We start from the raw sequence: 22,554 nt of genomic DNA, 5'->3' as shown, positions 1-22,554 counted from the left end.
ACATACATGATTGAGTCCACAGTGAATGTGTTTGTGTTGTTGTGTATACCTGTTTAAGTGGTTTTCCTTGTGCCATTTGTTTGTTGAAACCATGTTTTATTGGGATTTTTTTCTTTTAATAAAAATGTCTTTATTGAGCAGAGTAATCATTTTTACTGAGCCTGAGTGATGAGCTAAGCATTACTTACCGGAGATGAATGTATGGCTTTTTGTATGTCTGGTAAAAATGAATTGATTTTCTGATGATGACTCAGTAACTGTAGCAAATATCTACAGAAACACTGACATGGCTTTATGAGTGTGCCTCATCTTTTCAAATCTTGTGTTCAAAGTGAGAAATGAGATATTGTTATTCTTAGAGTTTCACTGGCTCTCAGTTCTTCTTATGATGATTTTTAAATAGCTTGACCTCACTCTCTTATATGATTCTGTTACCAGACAGAGCTTTTATATTATAACATGGTAAACAAGGGTAAGTTGTTTTTTGTGATAAAGTATGTTTTATTTTTAAAAGCCAACAGAGTTAAGAGCTCCTTTTACACAGTCAGTATAAAAGATGTGATCCATTGATTTTGGACCCTGCATTTTCTAGCTTCAGTGTTACTATTTTGGCCTCTGTTAGTATTTTGTAGCCAGAAGTTTCCTTATATGGAGGAAAGGGAACTATGTTAGCAGCTCATCTATGAATCTTGGTCGCCAAGTTGCATTCATGAACAGTGCAATGCAGAGACACGCCAATTTGCTAAATTGTGCTATGTAACAGAATGTTACATCCCCCAGGAGGATGTCTCTTCTCCCTACTAACCCTTTGTTTTGTCCAGGCTCCACCTCCTCTGTCCTGATTGGATGCTGCGCAGAGTCCGGCTAATTGGTAATCAGCAGAGCACTATTTAAGGCCTGTGGAGCTGTGCTTCTGGGCCCTCTGGCCATTTTGGTTGCCATATTTGTGCAGGCTTGCATGCCTTTGTATCTTGTGTGAGCATTGTTGTTTCATGTTCGGACTGCTTGTAGGGGAGAGCTGCCTTTTGTTTTGACACCCTGTTTTCTCCTGTTTATGTGTTGTTAGGTAGGTTATGGTTATGGGTTGTATATTTTGTTTCTTGGAGTTAGGTAAGTTTCTTTTATTTCAACATCAGGGATGTTTTGTTTGTTATGTTGGCCTTGGCTCACCCTGACGTTATACCTCAGTCTGATCCTATCACCAGTATTAAATAAACCTTCTAAAATTACCATCTTGGCTCCTCCTTCTCTATCCACCTTTATGTTCGTCCCTTCAACCCCCTAGACTAGCCAGGGGACGTAACACAGAATAAGAAAATACTAGAATTGCACTCACCAAAACTAAAGTACAGCCTTGGATGGCCTGTACCAAAGTTAAGGCCTCTGTCAGTGCGCCCCAGGGCAGCTGTGGCTACAATGTAGCTTGCCATCACCAGTGTGTGAATGGGTGGATGTCTGAATGTATTGTAAAGCATTGGGGTCCATAGGGACTAAGTAAAGCACTATACAAATACAGGCCATTTACCATTTACCAGATAATTCACTGCAAATACTTCAAAAAGCTCCAAAAGAGGTATAACTGAATGTAGTGGACAAGACCTAAAAAAAAATTGTAATTTTTTGTACCAGGCTTTAAACATAATTTTCTATGCTGTTAAGTTGGACATTTAACAAGGGAATCTGTGGGGACTGACTTTCTTTTGCTGCCTGACATTCAGAGGAAATGCAGTTTTTGTTGTTTTTGGTTTCTTTTTTTCAGCTCTGCATGTATTTACCATCTGGAAGCTTTTATTTTGACAGTCTAGCACGTTTCAAAGAATCAAGGCATTCCCTCTAATGAATGATTTTATTATGGAAAAACAAAAAACAAAAAAACTACTACTGCACAGTGCATCACTAACCCATTTGTTTTGGTGCACTAACCCATGCTATTCTACTTTTAATATTTATGGGCTTTTATTGGCACAAGCATTTTGAAATTCTATTTATTTTAGGAATTTCCTTCTCATCAAGGTTCTGTTATCTAGTAAAGGCTTTTAGTTTGAAGATGGAGATATGCACCAGTATGTGTGCATGTGAACGACAGTAGTTTTGAACTGTTAGTTAAATCTTAAAAAGCTATTTATAGCTAATATAATTGGTAAGAGCTTTATTGATTTGCTTTGAAAGTATGTTATGATCTGTTGTGCAAAAACAGGACACAGTTAATATGTTACACAGCCCCAAGGATACAGCCATAATGGGCCTGTTCAACCAATGAACTGATGGATGGTTGAAATGGACATTTGCCAGTCAAATCAATTTTTTCCCACCAAAAGAATGAAAATAAAACTCATAGAGAAAAAAGTATAATAAGTTTAACATGGGAAAGAATTGAAAAAGAGGAAGGACACTTGCCCGTGTTTTGTGTGTCACTATGCTTTGGAAGTTAAACTCTGTGCAAGAGAACACATTTGTCTTTATTTTAATGTTTGAGCTGTCTTTAGTAAAAGTTGTGGGCACAACAAGAGGAGCAAAAATTTTAAAAAGTAAAACAATCTAAATGCTAGAGTCACCGCTGATTCACCCACTCAGAAATAAGCATTCTGCTCCATTACAACCAATTTAAAATCCCACAGCCAAAAATCACTAAAACATAAGGTGGTGGTCAAGTATCGTAAGATTTATCACAAGATTAATATCGAATAAATTTCAAATGCATACAGACTAGTTAAAGTTCAAAGTATGTTTGAACAGGATTTCAAAATTCCGTTTTTAACAAATGCCAAAAAGCATTTCATTATAAAAGGGTTTTTAAAAAAAAACGAACAAAAAAAACAAACGCTTTAACGGACGCACAAAAATGTAGCAAAAATGCCGTTTTAATATTTTACTGAAAGTGCAGTTAAATGTCAGTAATGTGAAGCCTTTAATGTTTTTAATGTTATCAGTTTCCTGCTTGTAAATAATGACTATAAAAATTAAGGTTTTAATAAGGGAAAAATTAAACATTTAAATTCAAATAACACAGTTATTTACCATTTACCAAAAAATTTGAGACTTGTGAGACTTATTAGATATTAGATGCTACTCTTCCATTTCTTTCAGCATGCTTACTGTCATATAGAGTTCTCTCATTATTGCTGAGAACATATTTAAATGAGCATTTAACTACTTACATTGAACATGAAGTGTCCATGGTGATAAATGATCTTTTATGTTTATGCTTATAAAAGAGAGACAGCAAGCCATAAATCAAAACATGCTGAACGTTTATCTGCAAATGGACAAAATGAAATGGGGGGTGAGACAATGAATGTCACCCAGCATCTTGTTGATTAAAATGATCATGGAGACAGAGGAGCAAGAGGGGAGACAAAGACTGGACTGGACTGGAGACATAAACTGGACAGGAAAGAGTCCAAGTGTGTGTATAGTAAAAACCAAGAGCATCAAAAGCTGACAGTGAAATATTGTTACTGGAGAGAGGACAAGTAGAAAGGATAAAATGAACAAAGCGAGGAAAGTGCACAGAGGATCAAATCTTGTTAACGCTGTGGCATGACCTTGGCCAGCAGCTGACACCAGCTATCATCTTTAGGTCATAGTCACTAAGCCACTCTGTTTAATTGACATTAGGCATGGTTTCACAGGGATTCAGGGAGAACCTACACAATTCATGCTTCTCTCAGGGTGATGCCGACCACTAGTTTTACCAGTAAAATGACAATGAACCGATTATTCTAGAAGTTATTAAACGTAATAGTCAGAATTTTACAGCGTTACAAGCAAAACAGCAAAGTTAACATGTGCAACTACTAATCACTTATTTATCATTATTTAAAGAATAGCAGGTTAGCTCAATAATTGCTTAGTGATATATGATGTTTTTTGTGTCTTCGTTTTTAGTTCTATTGTCATGAGATGTTACTCGTTTAAAATCACTAAAGAGAAAAAAGATTCATTTAAAAAACATATTCAATATCTTCAGAGGTCCGTGTATAAGACTTTTTGAGCTCTATTGACAAAGAAGATGGGTGTGTATAAACAACACAAACAGATCAGGAATTCAGGCTTTTTTTACTAATTTAAAACAAATTTTTTGTAGCTTGGCTATTTTCGTTCCCCTTTTTTCCTCCTTCCTTTGTGTTTAAAAGGCATTTTCAGGATATGGCTTGCTGCTCTTCACCAAGATTCATTTTGCTTGCAGAATGGATGCTTGTGTCATTTGACATGAATCAGGCAGTGAAGATTTTTCAGGGTTCAAATTTCATAAAAATGTCCATATATGATCAAATTGAATACCATTAACTGATAGTTTTTCATATTTCATAATTATTTATGTATAGCATTTAGATGTCACAAAATGCTATAATAAATACTATTAAATACTATATAATAAATATTAAGAGAAAGTGCTTGTATCCCCACAGTCAGCTGATCCCGGCAAAGATGGCTGCACTGCCGATATGTAAACTCTTATAAGAAACAGGCCATTCCCAGTTTAGTATCTAACTTAAACACCAGTGAGAAAAACTGTATCAGCCGCAGATGTATCAAAGCAGTTTATACACTGTTGCTTTGTGTACTTACATTTTTCCTAAACAGGGTTTGCCTTTTACCACGCCACCATTGTAAATAACTGTCAGATATGTCAAATGATGAGCAGAAAACATAACATGACTTCTCGTCATTGCCGCCAGGAAAGACACCACAACAAGATCTACTGACCTTTGAAGATTACTTAGATTCCCACATCTGGGGTTTGTCGTCATTTATGACATCGTCAGTATGTCTGGCTGTTCTGTGTGTAATGTTTCACCATAAGAATAACAAAATGATGTATCAGAGGAACCAAGTCCCGAAGCTGGACAGTTGAGGAGAGTTTGTTATTGACGATCTCTGTGTGAGTCAGGCTTGGTGACTGACCCCTCTGTCTCTCAGATCAGAGTCTGTGCTTACGAGTCTTGGAAGCAGAACTTCTTTGATGACCGCCAGATTTATTGGGATGCTTTACTTATGGCACCTATGATGGCAGGCATGCAGGGAAAGACAATTAGGTCTTTTCTCACAGAGCATTGCGCAATTTATACCTCGTCAGGGTTTTTTCTAAAGTGCTTCTTTACATTCGAAAGGGGAAGGATCAGCTGCACAAAGCAATGAATCCTGCATTAATTTACTTTCAAAGGTTGAGCTAGAGTTAGATGTGCATATGAAATTTTAAAAAATTACCATTGACAGTATTGCTACATTAAAAGTAATAGAAATAAAATAAATTAAAAAATAACAATAAAAAAAATAAATTATAAGTAAAAACCCCAAAACAATTAGGATGCCTAGTCTTATGGAATATGGAAAAGAAAGGAACCGCTGGCACTTTCTGGAAAAAAGTAAATTCAATTAAATTAAAAGTTACCAAGGAAATTAAACGTTCAATTCAAAAACCCGATTAAAAGTAGCCATGCTGGGGCACAATAAAAAGCAATAAACTTGTGGGATGTCAGGCATTTTTATTGCCAAATCTTTCTGATTGGCCTGAGCAAATAATACATGACTTTCAATTTTTCCATTTTTACAGGCAAATAATGTTAATTTTTCACGGTTACTGATCTTACTTTGAGACTGAGCTTCACAACTTGAAATCTTTCTTGCATTGCGGTACAACAGTCTGTTTACTTACTAGCACAATAACTCGACCTACGACACATGCTGGGATTGTTTGACAAATCTTGGCATATACCTAACCCTTGACCCTGCAGTTGCTCCTCACTTGAGCCCTCTCTACTACCTAATCTCTGATGCCTTCCCAGCTCCACTCTAATTCATTACTTCCTTTTCCACTGCCCTGCAAGGGTCATGACATTAAAGGGTTAATAACATGCACAAAACTGGACCCTGTTATGGCTGGGGCCTGTTTGATCTTTAGTGCATCTCTCTGATATCTGATATTTGTTTTTATGAAGGCAGAAATGAGACAGTGTGTTCACGACTGAAGAAACGTACTGTATTAATGTAAGTAAAAATTTATGCGATCAGAAATGTAAACTTACACATGACAGACTTTTGACTCTTTATCCCTGCAGCAGAAGTCCTGCTGTAGCGATATAGCAAAGAGAACAATAGCTTCAGGAGAGATGTGTGTGTGAGTTATGGTGTCACTGAGAGGACCCGAGTCTATTAAGGAGTAGGGGCGAGCTGGATGGAGGTCTTTCGAGAGTGAACTTGAATAAAGATGACAGACTGTGGAATTGTGGAGAGTGAAATTTGTTTTGCATAATAAAAATCGGATAATAACCAACTATAAAAAATGACCTTCCTTTTTACATTCTCATGCAGAACAGACACATTTTAAGGTGTAATTGTTAGAAGACTCATAGGGTCAGTGAGTTATGTCTCATTCATTGGTATTTAAAATGATTTGCAAATGTGGCCCCCACATACATAGTCATTAAACACAGGTGTCTCGGATTACTGCCACAGTCAATATATTGTAGCTATAGCATGTAGTCTTTTTTTTTTCATATTCATTGGTTTGCACAGACATGACATAATAAGCAATGAGATCAGAACTAATTTGTTTTGTGATGAACAATGTCATGTGTCTGCTATGCCAGCAGTGTTAATTGTATTTGTTATTATTATTACTTTGACAGCAAAGTTGTTCCTATAATCCAGTATCTGTTTGACATCTTTTTCATAAGCCCAGTAGAGTGTTCTCTGTCTTTTTTTCCATTTAGCATAAAAAATAACTTTTTAAAACAAGATTTATGTTTGCACGTTTTCATTATGCTTATGTTCTCTCTGGTTAAAAATCACAGTTAAAAATCAAATATAAGTAAGTAAACAGTGTACAATTACCTCTAATGTTAACGAGAGGTATGCTGAATAAAATAAATATCTAAAATGAATTATTTTAACTGAAATTCTGACCGACATAGCCTCTCTATTCATAACATTTAAGTTTGCAACTTCAAAGTACATGAAAAAGAAAGAAGAATGAAAGACATGAAAACACTTTAACATCAGAAACATTTATTTAATGCAGCTTAATAAAAATTCACAGGCTTTTAGTGCTGGCACCAAAACTTAGTTGCTCTTTAAGGTAATACTTCTAATAGATATTTGACTACATGTATCAGGTTGAATAAAAGTCAAGATATGAAACAGGCATCTATTACAGTCCTGCCAAAGTCAAACAGCGCTGCAGTAAAGTTATCGGTAATGCAATGTGCTCAGGTTAATGACAGCAGGTCCTATAATATCATATAAAGTTTCATAGTTTCAATAAAGTTGTCTAGCATCACTGGACACTGGCTGCCTCGGATATGGCCCCTTTTTGGGAAATCGCATCCTCCGTCTCATTCGATTGATGTAGCTGTTGCTTACTATATTCACACACACAATTTGTTATGTGGTATTTCATTCAGGCGGCTGCCAGGAGCCCTCGCTGCACCTTCCATAACTCTTATACCCGTGAAAGATTTTTAATTAAAATGAAGACAGCTGGCTGAACTGTGGAGATGTCACAAATAGTTTCTGCACCCGAGGAAGCCCATCAAGACCTTCAAGCGTCAGATTGCAGGCAATTCCAGCTTTTTTGAAGAACTTGTTAATCACGTCTCCTTCTTAATTCAATTATCAACAGCTGCAGATTGATGCATCCAGAGATAGCGAGAAACAGAGAATTCAATTGCTTTCCATCGGCTTATGGGTTGTCATCTGTCCCTTTTCTGTATTATATATTGATATGCCGGTGACCCTCTTCATTTACTGTATTGGATTTTTTTATTACTCACCTTTGAGCCTGTGCTAAAGAATAAGCACTGACCCCTCAAAGTGAACGCAGGGGGCCCAGTCTTGTGCGCAAGTGTGTGGTTCTGCGCCTGCATTGAATACATACATAATGCACATATGCTTTTGCATGTAGCAGTAGGTTTTTCCTGTCAAGATGGGCTATGTGTAGTGGGTCAGAGTGTCAGAGGTGCACTGGGGGCTGGTTTGATGTTGTTGGGGGGTTGGAGAGGTTGGCTCCCAGAGCTGAGTGTGGGAGCTGGAAAGTTGGAAGGTCATGTTCATAAATTGTTACCAGTGTGCTGGGGCTTAATTGAAAAGGCTGGAAAAGGAACAGGACCCCTGATCTGTAGCCCCCAACCCCTCCCTTGTGACCCTCTGGTCTTCACTCATTCAACTGTGCATGTGTCTCTTTCTGTCTTTCAGAATAAAGACTAAGTTTAAATGAGGATTCAGACATTAAAAATACTTTGAAGTATCTGCAGTCTTCTGATGTGTGTTTATTTTCCTGTTATTTGTTTGTCATTTGAAACATTATAAATGCATCTTAATGATAGCTTCTGTAGAGTGGACAGGTCTCATTACAGTTATTTGGATTGATCTGGATCTGCTGTATTGGTGTTGCTTTTATTCAAAATTCTAACTATCAGTTGTGAAGAAAATATAAACTGGTCTATTTAGTTTATAAAAATTTTAATTAAAAATAACCCGAATTAACTTGTAATCAATAAAATTATCTAAAATTAAAATTCTTTATTGTTTTCCATTTTCCCTCTCCTGTTCATTCATATCATCAATTGATCTCTTCATCAAGATATACAATTCAAGAAGAAATTCAGATGAATTTTTACATTTCAGTAAAATACGTAATTGTTAATATCTTTCTCTTTTATACAAAATGTAAAGGAAAAATTGTGATGTAAACATAGAGCGGTGTTATTTAACTCAGGGGTTGTAGTTAATGGATAGTAACTGTTAAAAAAAAGTAACAACGTGCTTAAACCAGGCAAAAACTAACGTCTGAACACAAAATGTATGACAAAATTAAATAAATTCAATACAGTTTTAAAGCATACTCGCAGTTTTTATCCCCTTGACCTGTTGCCTACTCATGAATGAGTCAGTAATGGATGTCATTAGCATAAAGTAATTAGCCAACATATCCGATTCCCACATTCACAAACCACACATTATTCAGTCCGCAGCATATATGTCAAAAACTTTGTTTCAATTTAATTATCAGAATAGCTGCAGATTAATTTTCAGTTGAGAAACTATCAACTAGTAACTGATTGGAGCTCTGATTTGAATTTATTCCGTCCCCACTGGAGCACTGGAACAGTGATAGAATTACTGAGTTTTAATTCTTTATTCTTTTATCTTCGATGCATACAGTATCCTTATGGCCCAATAGCCATACCGGTGTCTCCCAGATAATCATCTCCCTCTATCACTCTTTCAGCTGCTGCTTGAGATAACCCCACTCCTCTGTTGACAAAGCAACGGCTCATTTATAAAGCAAAGGTCCCACCTTCTCATCCCCTATGGATACTGAAATCTCTCCACCAAACAAAGCAATCATAAGCATGAATAGAGGTCTGCTGTGAAATTCTATCTGACGTGTCTTTGCATTCTACACAGGTGACACATAGTCGCGGTCTTTTGAAGAGAAGCGGTGAGCCGAGTGGGCATTCGGCAAGAAAGAAGAAGAATCTGTCATTTCACACTGGGAGGAAATCCATCCTGAGCAACTATTGTCCTGCATAATAGGTAGGAGATGGTTAAACATATCATTTTGACACGCTGGGCGTTATGACACGGACAGTTTTACTGCTGCCAGAGGTGGAAGGAAGGAAACCACTTCTCATGTTACTCACATACAGATAAATATGCTGTTGCCTCGTTCTATATTTTTTATGTATCTGCTCTTTTCTTTGATCCGGTCTCTCTCTGTCTTCTCTTTGCTGTTCATGTCTCTGTCCCAGGCCGTGCGTCTTTGGTGACAATAATGATTAAAAGATGTATTTCAGTAAATTTTTATTATGTTTATCAAAGTCATTTTCACCCCCACATCTATTAAGCAGAATAATAATAAACTTTGTATATAATGACCAGACTTGAATAATTAATAAGGCAGCCCCGGGGCAAACAGTTGGTGTTTGGCCCCTGCTGACCCCACTGGTTTCAAACTGTGCCTTTTAGCCGCAATTTATTGATCACAAATTACCATTAGGAAAGGATCTGATTAGTCCCATATTTATATGACAATACAGGATGAGAACTGATACTGTTTTGTGCGTAAGAGATAAAAAGGAATTTACAGCTTTTTAACGCGTCTGATGTCATAAATAGGTTACTGTATAATGCAGATATTGTACTTTGGCACAGAACTGGGCTTGATGGTGAAGAAAGTGTAGTAGGCCTAACTGCTAAATATGTATAAGTCCTAAATTTGACATGTGGACCTAAATTGTACAATAAACATGGGCCAGATACAGCCCAACAGAATCTAGTAAATAATACCACATAAGCTTATCTGCGTAAAATCAACCTGTTCTTTTTTCCAGGGTGTTAAATAGTGGTGTTTTGTCAAAGTCACTGATGTATTCAGATTATGGACAAAGTGTCCTGGATTTTTGCCAAGATGTGCCCAGTTTGAACATCAAAAAGACAGTCTCTTGGCATTTTAATTGAGCTCGATGAGTAAGTCCCATTTTAACATGCAGAGTTAATCCATTAAGGGTCTTATTTAGTTGTGGGTTTTTCCTATATACATAATAATTTCAGATTTTCTAAAACTACCGAAAAAGGAAAAGCGAAAAATGAATAGCAAGGACCTAAACAATTAGACAATCTCTATCAAAACTTCTTGGTGATGATGGGGAAGAAGAATTCCCTTTTAACAGGAAGCAGGATTGGGCTCAGAGAGCGGAATCACTGATCGATCACAAATAAGAAAGTGAAGAATGTTGAAAAACACTGATGATATTCAATAGTGGCATATATTGCTAAAGTGAGATCATAATTTTCAGCAGCTGGATTTTTCTTCTTTAGAACAACTGGCACTCAAAGCTATATTCAAAAACTCAAACTGTGCCTTCTACAAAACTCATTGTTGAGACTCAGTGGACAAATCAGGTTGCTGCTGTGCTTTTAGTAGCACAAATTACCAAAGCAATTGGGAACATATCACTCGATCAATTTGCAGAAATAAAATTAATTAAAAACTGGACCCTTGATGACAGTTGCTCATTTTGCTGAACTGCTAGTCCAGCCATGATGAATAAGATATGAACAGTTCTCAAGGTGTTAATTAGATCAGGTTATTGTTGCTGCCTTCTATAACGAGCAGTTTACCTATTGATTAGCATGAAAAGACACCTGTTTGACATAGCCTCAAAACATATTTAACTGAGATAATCAGGCCTCCATATGTTCGAGGGTTTTCACACTTGCAACCATATCATCTCTCTCCGCCTTGTCAATATGTCAGCCATCTGTTTTAAGACAATGCACTCTGCAGGGAAGAGGAGCTCAGTTCTGTTTTATGATTCCGAGGTGTGAAGCTCCCCCTCCTTTCTCCCCAGCAATCTTGTGGTGTATCTTCACCCACTGTGTCCACCTGAGGTCCCAGGACAGCAGTTATGGAGGATGACTGCTCAGCTCTGGTCTGCTGTTCGCCTCTTCTTTAAGGTGCAACAGAAACAATCCCATTAAGTGGTGGATCGCCTTTCACACAGATTACTGAGCATCTGGCACTCCTGCTGGAGGGGGCAGGGACAAGGTCGCTACTGCTGGCACACAGTTGCACAGTCACACCGTATACAGGCCAACAGGCCATCATGCACACAGATTTTTTAGAATTATTATGGCAGTGTGATAAAAATGTATAGTGTGTGTTGTATGACGCTTTAGCACAGTTTGCTTGAGTGTTAGCAGTGAGTGTAATTAGCTAAAATCTTATGTTGGTTCAATGTGAAACCAGCAGCCCAACACTCACACACAATTAATCACTTTATATAGCAAACAGGCATTCATACATTCACAGTTCTGATATGTCTTTGTGACAACTTGTTTTTTCACTCTATTCTTGGACAGCAGGTGAACAGGACAACTACATAATGCATATTCATACCACTCTGCAATGTTGTCTCCAGACTGAAGATCTCAACATCTCACTAGAACTGGGACTTTAACAGAAAACTTTTGCATTAAAACCAGCTTTTGATGTCTGTACATCACCTACACTCTTCTATAATGTCGGTCACTTGTTAGCTCTACTTCATTTCTCCCTACAAGCCTGTGTCTTTCACTGTACTGCCGATTCTCCATACAGCCCAGCTAGTCAGGTAGGTGTTGTGTTCTAGTCTCCGCGGGGCTTGGGGGCCTGAGTGTCGCCTCACGTTCACCCAGGGTGAAAGGTGAGAACTCTGAGAACAGAGATGTTCTGGTCCACTGGAGAAGACCTGCGTGCTCCGTTCTGCTTGCTTGAGTTTGGGAAAGGGGTGACACAAGGGTAGAGAGAGAAGAATAGGTGAGAGAAAGGGATTCGAGGAGAAATGACAGACATCGAATGCCACGGGAGGGGCGAAAAAAAGAGAGAGATAAAGTGGGAGTTACACATGTGAAAAAAATAGCACCAGCAGTGATAAGATGTGAGCCTCTTTAGTCAGTTGAACTGTTGAACAACTGAAGATGCTATAAACACTGCAAATATAGTTTAATTCAATTAAAGTCATCTCCAACACATTTGTAATATTTGTATAGTAGCAGCGGATCATTGACTGTGCATGAAAGTAGTGAATCTGCAGACAATTTCCAGTTCCCCTTGGCTCTAGGCAGATTTCTTCAAAACTATTGTGTTTTCTGACCTCAAGAGCATAATTTCCAGCAACATACATAATCAACACAAGTGCACAAATTTTTACTTAGTTTATCACTACAATAGTTTCTAAAATAAACTAAAAAATTGACTTGCAAGTTTGCTTTGGCCCATACTAGATACAAAAGACACCTAGATCTTAGATAGATTTTTCTGTTAAAATTCACATTAGATCAGAATCACCTCTGTTGTATTTCAGTAAAGAACCTTAATAATTAACATTAATTGTTTAGCATAGGTCAACTTAGCAGTTAAAAGCCATTTAGAGAGCTTCTGTATGTGTGTGTGCGTATGAGCATGTGTTTGTGTGTTACTGGAGAAGTTAGAAGTTAAGTGAGCTTTAACTGCATCCAACAACTGAGTGCATTTCAGTTTTGTTGCATGCATCTGTCAGTCGATTTCATCTTTACTGCCCTCAAATGATCTCATGCTATGTCAACCACTACTATTTCTGTTATTGCTAACAAAAACAGTAACTGTTGAATATATCCATGAACTTAAGTGAAGAGTTACAGACCGGAGCTTTATGGAAAACACACAGATGCCTCATACTTACTGACTCTGAAGTAATACAGCTTGAGTGGCTGATCTCAAGAGTGGAATAGCATAACTTACTGTAAATTACTTTATGCTGCCATTGTAAATTCAAATGTGGTGGGACAGGTCAAATTTCACTGATATATCAAGCTGTAGACACACTGTTTGCCTGTTATTTGACGCTTGTCCTTTCTGTCTGTCATGTAATGCTGGAGGATAGAGCCACTATTTCAGTGGTGGTTGTATAAAGACCCAGGGATATCAAGAAATAAAAAATAAATAAATAAATAAAAAGTTGCCGCCATGCTTCATGGCTGTCTTCAGAACAAAACAGATGCGCTTTAATTTATGGCCACTTTCTGTGATTGGAGAAGAAAGCTTAGAATCGATCTGGGGCCCTCTCTCTTTCACCTGTTAAGAGCTTTCCTCGTAATTGGCTGCTGCCATCACAGCGACTGCCAAAACTGCGGCCTTCTCTGCCGCACAATAGTATGTTAAAGTATGTGTAAACTGTGCCTATTTTTCTTCTGCTCTGACCATTGATTTTTAAATGAAGTATCAAAGAAAATCAATAGTAATCAACAAATAGAAGGCAACACGCTGTAGTGTCAGATCCTGGGGCACAGCTTAATCAATTTAGATGCCTGTCACAACATGGGGACGAAGGGGAGACATAAAAAAAGTTGAGAACCTGTTTGAATAGAAAGTAAATTGCAGGATGAGCCATTTGTCATGAGAGAGGAAGAGAGATAAAGAGACAGGGATGTAGGGCTTACCCTGCACAAACCTATCCACCTCCTTCCTTTTCCGCTTCGCTTCACTATTCCTCTGCTCCTCTGGCCTGCAGCAGAGCCTTCACCCATAGTTGGGGCAATTCATGTAAAAACATTACAGTATCCCTTAGGCCGGAGATCAGATTTCACCAAAGAGACCCTTTCCAAAGAATCCTGTCCAAAATGCTTAATGAATCTCCAAGTGAACTGTGAAACAGGTAGTCTACCTGCCACTCACTGTCAACACCTAGTCATATGTCAATGTCACATGTCCCGTTTCTCGCTGCATGCCTGACTGTTGAGCCAATCTTGGACCCATAGTAAAAGAAAATTGTAACCAAACCCTGAATAACTGATTTATATCATTTTAATAGATCTGGGCAGACACACATGGGTGCCAAACAATTGACCGGCATCTTTTTGAGATGATTCATCCAGGTTTGTTTGTTTTTTTTCATTGATCCTCACAGTTTCCAGGGAGGGATATACTTTTTAGGAAAACTTTTCTTTTTCACAATAAATTTCAGTTTGGGGATTTCAGGAAGCTGGTCATCATGAAGCTTAACAGCACTGTAGTACTGTAGAGTTGTGCATATGTGTTTCTACATTTCTTATCTGGATGTGTGGTGAGTGTTAAATAATGGCAAAAGTTTTAAAAAAAAACTGAGATTCAAAAAAATTAAAAGGATACTTTACAGAAAGTGTCTGGTTTGAAGGAACAAAAAAATGTAAAATTATCCAAAAGTTGTCAGTCTGAGAGACATTTCAGCATATTATGTTCCTCTGAATGAAACTGTGTTCAACCTCTAACTCATTTAACACTGTACTTGGCATTCAAAGCAACTTCAGGACATGGTTTGAGCTCAAAAGTGAGAATAAGTCCTGGTCAAACTCTCGAGCAGCAGGGAAACATTCTAAAAGCTTTTACTCTACAGCGTGTTTCCTGACTGGGGTTGCTCTGAACTCAAGAATCAATCAAATATTGTTTTGACAATAATTCTCTGCAGGTGCTACCAATGGTTTCCCATTACGATCACTTAATTCTGGTCAAATGTCAATCAATGGCACCTTCATTCCTTTCATATATATAAAAAAAACTACAGAAAGCCATACCATGCCTCCCTTCAGGCTACACTTTCTACATAAATTTGAAACTAGCAAAGTTTTTGTTTGTGCCCTTGCAGGTCTGTGTAGCATTGCCCTCCTCCACTCCCCCACAGCCTTTCTCACCCACCACCCACTTTGCCACCAGGAGCAGACCGCTGTGCCAGGCCTCCCTGCAGGCCACAGCGCTGCGAAAGTGACAACATAAGGTCCATTCTGTTCCCTGTCACTCACAGCCCCAGGCCCACTGTTAAATGGAAAAGGCTTTTAGAGGCTGTAAATGGGGAGCGGAAGGAGCGAGGGAGGTGGGTCACAGCGGGCAATTCAGTGTGTGTGTGTGTGTGTGTGTGTGTGTGTGTGTGTGTGTGAGACCGAGAAAGAGATAGAAAGTCCGTTTTCATGTTTGTGCACATTGTGTGTCTCATTCATGTTTGTGTATGTGCCATGCTTAGACATAGTGTACAGTATGCACATGTTTTAAGTTATAATGTTTCCATTTTGGCATACAGTACAGTAAGAGTTTGCATTTCACAGGTATTAATAATAGCTTTGGTTAGAACAATGATTGTGAGTCAGTTTAGTGGTGGTCTGAAATCATAGACACAACTTTATGTGAGTCTGTGCATGTACATTGCACACATAGGAAGTATGTACAGCAGGGATTTGGCAAGACAGGTTAACTCAAATGTCAGAAAAGGTGATTCTGTGACTATTTTCATTTTTTCTGTAGTACATGAAACACTGCTGTGCCTTTGTGACATTACTGTTTTTATCCTGTCTTTAACACTAACGACCAGTTTTAAGCTAAAAAATAGAAATAAATGCAGATTCTTCAATCTGCACTTATTTCTACAACAATTTATTATCAGCAAAAAAAAAAAAATTAAAAAATAGTTGTTTTGTTTTTTTCATCATCTATGGTAATAAATGTCTGTGTCTGTCATCTGGAATCACTATGATAGCTGTGTGACATTTCACATGTAGACTGATTCAAATCCCCACACATGTTACCAAGTGAAAATATTAATTTTCACATTACAAAATAAAACTTACACAGTTTCTCACACATGACTGGGTGACTACACATTATGAAAATTTAACGCGATGGATGCATTCACTGACAAAGCCTTGGAAACAGATGTCTACTGACTTGCTTGATAAGCAGCCTTTAAACCCAAATTCCTCACTGATCTCTTTTTATGACGAGGATTGTCTGCATCAGTCCCACAAAGGGGTGAATGCAAGGACACTTTGATTAATTGATTATTAGTTCAGCTTTGAAGTTGCATATTTCCCCCTCTTTGCCCCAGCTGATTGCTAATATTTATAACCACCAGCCGTTTAACTGAGTCCAGACTAGCTACAATATATTACTTCACACTTGGTCTTCATTTTCACCTAGAAGACTGTAAAGCTGTCATGAAGGAATAGTGTAATATTCACCTTTATAAAGGTCACAGTGGGTGACTAAAGACTAAAACTTTGGTTTACACTTTCAGGCTGTATTGACAAGGTGGATTATATAACTCTAGACTTTTTTTCAGTTGTCTGGTCTTAAGAAAATAACATAAAAACGTTACTAAGAAAACTATGCAGCTACAACACAGAATGCTGCTCAGTAATTCCTATATTATCCAACTCTTGGGTTTAGTTTTCTGTTGTTAAATTGAAATTGATCTGATTTTATGGCAGTGATATTTCTTGATATATTTTTAATCCACTTATTAATCGGTCACTTCCTCCTCAAAAAGTTAGTCATACGGAAATAGAACACAGTTGATCCAGGGCCAGAAATAAATGCATTTCTAATCTTTGTTCTGTTTCAGTGTGCTTGTCTGTACTTATGTGTCACTTTTATTCTTTTTACACACAATACTGCACCACCATAGATCTGGAAAATCTAAACCATCTATGCACGCGAAATCACATGACTATTAATAACTTACCCAAAACAATTCTCCAAGCTATGCACACAGGTCTCTAATGAACTTCATCTATCAATACAGATGCTATTTTTAAGCCAGCCATGTTTAAAGCTTGTGTTTGAACTGGCTGCAGCTGCTCATCTTTTTGACATACTGTACCTCACCTTTCATTTGGTTCTCATGACCACTGTGTGGTCTGATTTTTAAACTGCCTTACATACTACAATATACTGACACATTTTTTTTAAATGTTGAAAGAGACGAGAGTGCCTGTCTTGCAAAGTTTTACACAGGTTTATGTGCTAATTATTTTTCTTAAATTCAAAAATTTTATTTCTGGTGTTTTCATCTCATGACTGCAATCCACATATTTCTAAATAAAATAACATTTAAAAATTTAACCATAAGAATTCCTACATGTTTGTCCTTTATTGTGTATTTGCGGGGTTTTTCTCAATTTTTCCAGTTTGTCCTTTGCTACATCCACTGTTTTCCAAAGAAAACCCCTTTAGAGTGGGAGAAACTATTCCTGGAGACTATTCCTGCTTAATTCCTTAACACCAGTAGAAGTACAAGTTTGTTGTATGACAAGAATGATGGATTGACTGTGATGTGCAATGGTGTTGTCAGTGGTGAGTGTGATGATAGTCAGCCGAAAGCTCTCACCTGTCGCTGTTGAAGCGAAGTGCGGGGATGGCTGGCGCCGGACCAGTCTAAACAGGAGTCATTGCTGGCTGTCTGAGCAGGTCTGATTCACAGTGAGCATATACCAAGGAGTGAGAGAGAAATCAAGATTCAGATCTTCCCCATGTTTTACACACATATCTCCTCCTGCATGCACATGCTATTTGTTTGTTAGTAAGTGGAGATTATTAACGCAATGTTCTTACTGTCGCAATGAGTATGATGACCTTGAGGACACTTGTACAGAATAAAGTAAGTAACTCTATGTTTCTGCAGTCATATGTGTTTATTTCACATGTGCAGTGCAGATATAATTTGGTGTTTGTTCAACTTCTACTGCACACATGGTGAGTGTAATTTTGTAAACTGAACAACTCGACTGATAAATGTAAACCAACTGGTGTTTTGTGCAGTACATTCCCACCTCTCGCTGAATGGTGGGTTGGACTGCAGCATTACACTCCCAGGCTCAGCTTCTCACTCCTGCCCTGCCCTAATGTGTGTGTGTGTGTGTGTGTGTGTGTGTGTGTGTGTGTGTGTGCGTGTGTGAGAGAGAGAGAGAGAGAGAGAGAGAGAGAGAGAGAGAGTAGGCTATGTGAGTAAAAGTGATGGTGGAGCAAAACCATCTGTCTGGCTAAATCATGTGCTTGCTGTCCCCTCTGCCTCCGTGTGGCTGCCCTGCAGATGTTTTGGTTGTTTTTAGCTCTACATTGTTTTTGATTTTCCTTCGTCTGTTTAGAACTGGAGGGATTACATCCCATTCCCATCTACTGAGGGACGTTTGAAGGTGCTAGTTAAACCCTGTCTGTGCCGTCCGGTTATCTTGGCATCATTCAAACATGGATTTACAAGGTTAAGCCAGATGAAAAGAAGAGCTTTCTCAGTTGTTATCCTTCTTTGGGATACATTAAGCATGGCATAGTATGTTAAACACATCTTAAACACTTCATTTGACCTTTTATTTTTATTCTAGAAAAGTTGTACCAGCTTTTCAGCAGAGCTCAAGTTTGACTAGAAAATTATTTGCCTGTGTTTATACAGCACTTGATGCTGCCTACATATAACGTACACTTTGAAAAGGGCTTATACTACAAAACACAGTCTTTGTTTTAATCCTTATACACTCCATGGTAACACACTGAGATTACTCAATTTTGGGATTTTCATCTTACATCACAGTAAAATTCCAGTTGCTGAGTGTTAGTCATTCCTGCACTACTCTGTGACGACTGATGATTATTTTCTTAAATACACAACCAAGACTACAGACGATTGGAGAATAAATGTAAGGAGGGGGATTTCACTGAATGAGTCTGGAATGGATCTGATACTTATAATAAACTTTTAGTGGAAAATAGTGTGTATTAAGATAAGACTCAAAGGTTTCCCTAGAAATTTTATAAATTTTTTCCGACTTCAGCCATCTGTTTAGTGCCATCTGTCATTAATGGACATGAGTCATGTCAACTCTAGAAGTCTTCGGGAATTTGGATCCAGTTTATCTTCCTTTTGCCTACAGAGCCTCTTAGGCTTGGTGTTAGTGGGATCTTGGTAAATGGTCTTATCTTGGTGCCCAGGCAGGGTTATCACTTCTGGCCTACCTCAGGAATAAGGACCTCAGACCTCACACAGACACTGGATATTGGAATTTAGCCAGTTATTCCTTGCAGAAAGTTCTTAAGTAACATATATCCATGTAATAGTAACAGTACGTTGCAAAATGTCAAGAGACTTTTTTCAACCAGTTTCCATCATTTAACTTGATATGTGTATTTGCTGTTAGAGTCAGCCATATTTATTTTGGCTAAAATCCCCCCTACAGTTTTTACACTTAGCTCAGCTATGCAACTACAAATTAGTCAATTGTTATTCTTGTCAGAGAAGGGGTAATAGGCCCACACTTGCCCCATGTGTTTTGAGTTGGCTTGAGTGGTGAGTGGGGCAGTTAGTGTTGACTTTCTTGGTGAAAAGTGGCCTTGATCCATCTCTGCGTGGTCACTTCCAGGTCAGACTGTAGGCAGAGTCAGCTCAGGGTGTGGAGGGGGAAAGCAGGATATCAGAGACAGGCCAAATAAACAAACCTGTCAGCCGTAGCATAGCCCTCTGACCTCCCTTGTCCCATCTGTTTTCTTATCTACTCTACTGCTAATACTGAGAACAAGTGACACCTCTCACTGGCAAGCACTGACTGTTTTCTTTCCACTTAGCCACAGCAGAGTAGCACAAGATATGCTCGTGGAGACTATAGTGCAATATTGTACGGCTGATTATACAAAAACTTGTTACAGTATCTAGAATGATAAAAGATGGTATTTAAAATGACAAATGTAAAGAAAAAACACAACTATTATATCGTTAGCTTCATAGCATAAGTGCCTAAGTCATTTTTTGGTCAAATTGAGATTTTTGCCTAACTTTACTCCCCTACCACTGCTGCATCATCCTGTCCGTCTGCCTATGTCATCACAAAAAAATGACTTAGGCACTTATGCTATGAAGCTAACGATATGTGCAAACTGTATTTCTTATTTTTTATGAGAACCATAGCGTAATGAGAAACAAATGTATAAGATGTCATTGGCATTCATGTGAAAAGACAGACAATTAAATTAGAGAACAAAGCACCAGCCAGGCTAGTAAACAATATCATGATGTAAAACCTTATTATTTTTTTTCCCACCCCTTTGTGCTAGTCAAAAAGGCTAGACAAGGTAGATAACTATTGTATTTATTACTAGAGACATAACCATTCTTATTTGGATACCTTATATCATGGTCGGTCATAGAGCCTAGGACTGATCCTGTATGTGGAGATTAGTGCATAGGTGGTAGACAGTATCCATCACTGCTAAATGCACAGGAGCTGGACCTTCTAGTCAATCTCCTGGGGTGGGATGGAGGTTGGGGTGGGGGGTGCAGAAATCGTGTGGGTTCAATGTAAGAAGAAGACCTGCAATAAGAGCACAGGCACTGGTGATGGTTTTGTGCTTAAAACTGTGAGTGTGAGTGCAGAATGGGGTGGGGAGAGGAGTAGGGGGCTAACAAGCTGTCACACAGCAGAAAAGTCTGCTGCAGTCACATCTGCCATTGAGCACAAGGGCAATGCCGGAGGGCTACAAAGTCAAAGGTCACGGTATCCCCCTGCAGAACACTCAGATCATATATCAACTTCAGTCAATAAACTGGCTGCTGTCACTGTTACAGACACCAACAATACTGTTCCTTTTTCTAAAGACTCACTGTCTTTGGATATCTGTTGCCGTGATTTACTGTACATTTATTAATTCTTACTTACTTTACTACAGCATTTTTCTATATAAATGACATAGTTTGCATTTTAAGTTTCAAATATGTATAAGAATATTGTTTGATCTTTGAGCTGGTGCCATGACGTGGTGTTAAAATGTGCCTGCCTTAGTTACTTCTGTTCATTTTGGCTGACTGAAACTTTATTAGTTTACTTCTGAGCTACTACCGACTCATGTCTTTGGCAATCAGGGACCAAGTGGACAGCACTTCAAGTTCTAATCCTAATAGAGCAAAAAAATGGATGTACTGATGCTAATCTGGCATCACAGTTTTCATTCTTCTCGTGGTAGTTCAAGTTGTGCGCAGGAAAGGAAGTTGAATCAACCATCTATGCTCCAGGAAACATTGACCATTTTGTGCACATTTCTCATGACAACTCATGTAAGTCTTTTTTTTTTTTTAAACTTAACTACCGTCTCTTATATCCTGGAGCCACCTTTACATCAAGTTTATTTTTTTTCTGGATTATCTGATCTTGTGCTCCAGTTCTGCTTAAAAGCAATGAGAGAAGAAAATGCAGACACCATCCCTACAGTCTGCCCCTCTCTCCTTCCACCCATATACTTGTTTGGCAAAGCCCGTGCCCTCCAAGTGCAGCTCCCTCAGTGGCCGGTAATGGTTTATTTTGTGTCAAAGTGCATTTTGGTTCCACTCCGCTCAAATTTGCAGCACAAATTCAGCAGTTGTGCAATTCAAACCAGTCATGAGCTCACATGTTTACAATGCAGGGCTGCCATTGTTTGTCACACCTTTCAAATAAAAGGTAGCCAAGATAGACAGTGTTTACAGGATACCAGGAGCTGCTGGGGGCTGCTAGGCACAACAGCTGGCAGCTTTGTCCACTGGGAGGGTGTTTAGAGGCTAATTTGACGATTGTTGAGCTTTCCCGTACCTCCCTTGTGCGGCAAAGAGATGCCTGTCTTGACACTTCATGGTCACTTTCATGGCATGTAAGTTATAGTGGTGTAAACAGTGGTTTAATAGATTATGGCCATTTGCTTTGTACTCCTCAGTACTATGGCTTCATGAAAAACAGGAAGTGTTAATTTATTGCTTCTGGCATGTTTGCATTGACCCTTGTCCCTTATTCTATTTTATAAATACTATTATTAAACAGATGATTATAGGCTTCCCTTGTCAAATCGACTCAGGACCCCATTCAGGCAGCCACAGTTCAGACTCTCAACATGTTTCAAGTAGCACAAAGTTAAAAAAAAAAAATTCCCTGTGCATTATGCAGTGGGGCTCTTACTGCCTGAACCTATAATCATTAGAGCGAAGGAATATAAACCCAGTGATAATCTTTTTGGAAGTTGAATGTCAGCCAAGTCTCTCATCTGTTCTCTAATTTTCTTTACTTATGCTATTAGCATGTACAGCACTTTGTGAACTCTGGTTTTATGTTAAAGTGCTTTATAAATAAAGGTGGTATGGTATTAAGTTTGTTGACTTTCAACACAGCCGTGCAAATTTCCCTGGCTCCTCAGCTACCTGACTATTATTGAACAATATGATAAGAAAAATGGCCTCACTCTGACAAAACACAAGTCTAGTAGAGGGTCTCCAGAAG

Source organism: Pundamilia nyererei, unplaced genomic scaffold (genome assembly GCF_000239375.1).
Source record: "Pundamilia nyererei isolate P.nyererei 1_Seehausen unplaced genomic scaffold, PunNye1.0 scaffold00051, whole genome shotgun sequence".
NCBI lineage: Eukaryota > Metazoa > Chordata > Actinopteri > Cichliformes > Cichlidae > Pundamilia > Pundamilia nyererei.
This window is presented reverse-complemented; position numbering follows the sequence as displayed.